We start from the raw sequence: 6,247 nt of genomic DNA on the forward strand, positions 1-6,247 counted from the left end.
AGCAGATGAGTGGCAGGTGAGGGAGCGAAGCTTTACCTGTATTTATAGCCATTCCCCATCACTCACATCACCTGAGCTCCGCCTCCTGTGAGATCAGTGACAGCGTTAGATTCTGATAGGTGTGCAAAACCTTGCTGTAAGCTGTGCATGTGAGGGATCTAAGTTGTGCACTCCTTATGAGAATCTCATAATGTCTGGTGAGTTGAGGTCGAGCTGGGGATATAAGCAACACACTGCCAGTGTCACTGTCTCCCATCACCCCCATGGGATGCTTATTTGCAGGAAAACAAGCTCAGAGCTCCCACTGATTCTGTATTATGATAAGCTGTATGATTATTTCATTATCTATTACAAGGTAATAATAATACAAATAAAGTCTACAATAAACGTAATGCACTTGAATCATCCTGAAACCATCCCCTCCACCCCTGGTCTGTGGAAAAATTGTCCTCCATGAAATCAATCCCTGGTGCAAAAAGGTTGGGGACTGCTGCTTTCAGGGAAAAAGATGTGAAATTGCTGTCTTTTGGGTCAAAGCCCCGTCTTTTGCAAAGAAAGAATTTGTTAAACTACATATTAAAATAAAGCTGATGAGAGGTGGTGGGGGCAGGGTTGGTGGGAACCAAGATCCTTAAACATTTCTGTAGTCACTGACCAAAGGATTCCCACTCCCGGGAATCCAAGCCTTGGGGGACAAACTAGTAGAACTTTCTCCATGAAATAAAGTGGGAGCAACCCAAATAGTCAACCACAGGAAAATAGGGTATTTCCACTCAATGGGTTACTCAACGGCCCATGTTGTAAAATGAAACATTTTATAGCCGGGCGCTGTGGCGGGCACCTGTAGTCCCAGCTACTTGGGAGGCTGAGGCAAGAGAATCGCTTAAGCCCAGGAGTTGGAGGTTGCTGTGAGCTGCGTGAGGCCACGGCACTCTACCGAGGGCCATAAAGTGAGACTCTGTCCCTACAAAAAAAAAAAACATTTTAGATAACATGGGGACAGGTTGATACTCCAATGAGGAGCCAAGTAATATAGGGTAAAAACTGTATGATGTTATCACAAAGATGCTAAAGTTTATGTAGAGGGTTGGCATAAGGAACAGTGTGAACGACGTCCTAGTGGGAGTTGCCTGGAGAACAGAATGACGGGGGCTTTCTTTTTATTCCCCAAATGGATGCTGTAACTAGAACTCATAAAAAAAAAAAAAAAAAAAAAGCAGGCAAGGTATAAATACGAGAAGAAAGACTAGAAGAAAAATGCCCTACTCTTGGTTGTCACCTCTTGTTAATGACAACTCCCCAAGGAAAGTGGAAGTTGCTCCCACCAGAGAAAGAAAAATGGAAGAAAGGGACTTAGTAAAGTCCCCAAAGTCTCAAGCCTAAATGTATCCAGTGACCAAGGACCAACACAAGGCTGTAAAAGAAAGCTGCCACCCCCATCTGTCTCCGTGATGCGCAGGGTAGACTCCCGGGCTATTTGGTGGCCCCTACACCTCTCCCCATCCTCACGTGGCAAGTGGGATAGAAGTGGGATAGACGCCCTCCCAGGGCCCTTCTTGTCCAAAAGTGCTGAGGTCACCATTCATAAGCCATCAGCTCAGCTATTCCTAATTGGAGGATCACTAGTTTCAACAGGGCACATGTGTCACAACCTCCAGGAAACTCGTCCTGGCGCAGGACTGGGTAATAATACTTATTTTTATAATTGTAATACTTGTTATAGCAGCCACGAGGGCCTCCGGTGCCTACTGTGTGCCAAGTACACAGACCAAGACTCTGACCTGCATTACCTTACTTAATCCTGGTGACAACTCACAAGATAGGTGCTGGGATTGTCCTTCTTGTAGACATGCACACTGAGACCCCTGAACTTGAGTGTTTCATCCAAGGGCCCATGGCAGAGCCGGGATTCAAATCCTGATCCCTCTGGCCTTCACCTCACCAGGCACAGCTCACAGCAGGGGCCTCGTAAATAAATATTAAGCAAACCATTGCTCCATTTTCTGCTGCCATAAATAAGAATGCGGACGCTCCAGCCGAAAACAGTGGCTCATACCCATAGTCCTAACATTCTGGGATGGCAAGGCAGGAGGATCTCTTGAGCTCTGGAGTTCAAGACCAGCCTGAGCAAGAGTGAGACCTTGTCTCTACCAAAAATAGAAAAATTATCTGGGCATCATGGTGGGCATCTGTTCTCCCAGCTACTCAGGAGGTTGAGGCAGGATGACCACTTGAACCCAAGAGTTTGAGCTTGCAGTAAGCTCTGCCAGCACAGCACTCCAGCCTGGGTGACAGAGTGAGACTCTGTCTCAAAAAAGTTTTAAAAAAGCCCTCCAAGCTCAACCCTTGTTTACCGCTCCTCCTTTGCTCTGCAAAGTCCAAGAGTTCCTGTCACAGCCTCTGTCATCTGTGACCTACGTTCAGAAGACCCAGAGTGATATGCACAATGAAAATGCTGCAAAATCAGCCACATGTTCTAATATTAGTACAAACAGATTGAATTGTTTGGCCAGTGAAATGGGTTTCTTGGTGTCTGTGAAGCTCAAAAGAAACATCTCAAGACAAAAATGGACAAAACTTCAAATCGTCATGGGTAAAAATACAATTGACAGAAAAATTTGATGATTTTTCAGTTTTTTGGAAAGGTACACCAAAGACTTCTATTTTCTCATTAATAATACTTCATGACAATATTATTGAAAATAAAAGAACAAACAGTACCCTTTAAATAATAAAAATTAAGAAAAAAAGAATGGACATGTTCTTTATTAATCATGGAAAGATTTCCAAGATATCCAGTTAGCTAAAAAACAAAAAATAAGGTGCAAAACTGTGTGCATGGTATACCACCATCTGTGTAGGAAAGAAAAGAAAGAATACATCTGAGCTCTTGCTTGTGCAGGCATAAAGAGTGTCTGGAAACTGGCAGTGCCTGTGGCTCAGTGAGTAGGACGCCGGCCCCATATACCGAGGGTGGCAGGTTCGAATCCAACGCTGGCCAAATTGCAACAAAAAATAGCCGGGCATTGGGGCGGGCGTCTGTAGTCCCAGCTACTCGGGAGCCTGAGGCAAGAGAATCACTTAAGCCCAAGAGCTGGAGGTTGCTGTGAGCTGTGACGTCACAGCACTCTATCCAGGGCGACAAAGTGAGACTCTGTCTCTAAAAAAATTAAAAAACATATTTAAAAAAAATAAGAGTCTCTGGAAATTACACGAAAAGGAGACAGGGAGAATTTTGAAGTATGTGAATGTGTATTATTAAATATAAAGATATGCAAATTTTTAAAATTTAAGGAAAACAAGGAACACGTTGCTCTTGCAGGACAAATAGGCAGGTGTCACATTAGAACAGACTGAACTGACAAGCTCATTAGAACAGACTGAATTGACAAGCTCATTCATGCCATCAGATGGTCCTTTAAGGGAGCCCGAGTTAGTGAGAGCCACGGGTTCCAAGGGCAGGGATGTATCTGACAGTTGAGACTTGAACTAGGAAGCTATCAAAAGAAAAAAGAGAGAGAGAGAAAAAAAAGTTCAAGAACATTTGACTTGAAAAGGATAAAAAGGATTTTATTCATTCTACAAACATGACATGAGCTCTTCTTCCCAAAGCCATCTTGTTGGGCACAGGGCGTGGCAGGACCGGCTCAGCCATAGCTCTGACCTAGTAGGTGGAGACAGGTGGTAAGCATGAACAAATAAATATTGGAAATAATAACTGCAGTCCATGCTAAGCGCAGTGAAGGAGCAGAGAGCTCTGGGGGTGGGGAGGGGACAGCAGGGCTATACCCAATGCCTTTTCAAGATGCTGAGAAGCAGAAGCTCGGGAAAGGCATTCAGGCAGAAGGGTCAGAAAGGGCAGTAAGTGCAAAGGCCCTGAGGTGGAGTCTCCCAGAGTGGGAGATTGTGATGATGACACCCTGACTGCAGTGGGTGTTTCAGCAAGTCACTCAACCTCTCTGCACCTTCAGTTCCTCCTTGGAAATAGAAGACTAGCCATGAAGTCCCGAGGCCTCCCAGGGGCTACAGGAAACCCCGGATGAACCCATTCTCCTCCTCCTTGGCTCTATCAGTGGTTCTTGGTGGTCCCCAGCAGCAGCAGCACCAGGAATGTTAGAAAGGCACATCACCCAGCTTCGCCCTAGGCCCCCTGAGTCTGAAACTCTGGGGCTGGGGCCCAGCAGTCCGTGCTTTAACAACCACTCCTGGTTTGCTCGTTGCAAACTCAAGCATAAGAACCAGGGGTCTGCATCACCATCATCACCATCCTACTCACCCCACGCCTACTACTGAGAAGCATACTGCTTCCTCTGAGACCATCCGTGAACAGTCCCGCCCCACCCCCAACAAGGCACAGGGAGCTTCCCCCTCCCTCACTTCCTGTTGTCACCAGTGTTAACTGCTCCTCCGTGGTCTGGAATCAGCAACTCTTGGCACCCTCCTTCGAGGTCCCCGCAGGCAGATGGCTGTCCACCCTCCAACCCCCCAACCCCAGGGCATCACCAGCTGCACGTGCACCCAGCAGGACCTCTGTACAGTCTTGTGATGAGGCAGCTGCCGCCCCACCTCCTTTATAAGTAGACAAGTGCTCTTATCAACTGGATACTGCCCCACCCCTTTGTGATCCAGCGAGACAAAGTAACTTAAAGCACAGGGAAGCCTGGATTTCCTTTTTTTTGTAGCAGTTTGGCTGGGGCCGGGTTGGAACCTGCCACACTCTGTGTATGGGGCTGGCGCCCTACCCACTGAGCCACAGGTGCCGCCCTGGAAGCCTGGATTTCAATCGTGGCTTCTCCACTTACAAGCTGTGTGTCCTCGGTTAAATTTCTCAACCTCTCTGTGTCTCAGATTCTCATCTTTAAAACAGAAATAAGAATAATTATTCTAGGATGGTTGCAAGGATTAAAATGTTAATGTGGGTAAAGCTCGAAATGCCACCTGCTAAATAGTATCCACTGGATTTTTTTTTTTTTTTTTTTGTAGAGACAGAGTCTCACTTTATGGCCCTCGGTAGAGTGCCGTGGCCTCACACAGCTCACAGCAACCTCCAACTCCTGGGCTTAAGCGATTCTCTTGCCTCAGCCTCCCGAGTAGCTGGGACTACAGGCGCCCGCCACAACACCCGGCTATTTTTTGGTTGCAGTTCAGCTGGGGCCGGGTTTGAACCTGTCACCCTCGGTATATGGGGCCGGCGCCTTACCTACTGAGCCATAGGCGCCGCCCTATCCACTGGATTTTGGAATGATGGTTCTCTGCGCCCTCCCCAGCTCAGCCCCTGGTATAACCTAGTTCTTCCCTCCACGCACTCCAGGCCCCAGACAGACAGGGCTACCATGAACTTGCAACCTGTATTCATCTTCCTGTCTCCATCCATCCTTTTGCCTATGCCTCTATCTGCAAAACTCCTGCCCAACTTCGGTCCCTTCTACCCCTACCCCTCCTCATTCCTGCCCTGGTTGGCTGAGCTCCCCTCCTCCCTCCACATACTCCAACACCCGCTGCCCCCCACCAGACTTTAGTCCGGCTAGTTTGGCAACTGGCTTCCCTCCTAGCATGTATGTTCGAGTCTGGGTCTTATTTATCTGGATCTTATTTCTCTCCATATCCTGGGTCTAGCTGTTAGTGACTGTTCAAAAAACACTTGTAGGATAAAAATGAGAACTGAATTTTTAAAAATGAATTGGAGTTACAGGGACTGGCAAATAAAGATCTTCGAGATACAGTGAGTGACGTTTGAAAATGGCACAAAGATGCATACAATGTGATCCCACATACTGACTCCCCCAAACCTGAGCTCCTGCACACACATTTCCCCGTGAATAGTGGGCGCTCAGGATAGCATCTGGGAAAGAAGCCTGCAAAGTGATACCAGGGGCGGGCTTGGGCAGAGACTCATCTCAATGGGGATGAAAGGCTCACCACCCAGAAACATTGGTTATGCATTAAAGACAAATGAAAGAGCCCCCCCAAAAGAAGTCGGTGGGGAATCCTCCCCTCCCACTGCTCCAGGCCCCACCTGCATCTGCAGGGGCTGGGAGGATGATGGGTCCTGCCTGCCAGACCAAGGGTCGCCATTTCCCTCTCTGCTGAGTAGGGTTACAGACTGGAAGAAAGCATTGAAGGGGATGCCTGTGGAACAGGCAGTCAGGTCAACAGGTGCCTCAGCCACTTGGGGGACAGCCAGAGGAAGAGGAGGAAGGCCAGTGGGTGAAGAGAGGCGGGAGAGAGAAGAGAATGGAAAGCCTTC

Source organism: Nycticebus coucang, chromosome 22 (genome assembly GCF_027406575.1).
Source record: "Nycticebus coucang isolate mNycCou1 chromosome 22, mNycCou1.pri, whole genome shotgun sequence".
NCBI lineage: Eukaryota > Metazoa > Chordata > Mammalia > Primates > Lorisidae > Nycticebus > Nycticebus coucang.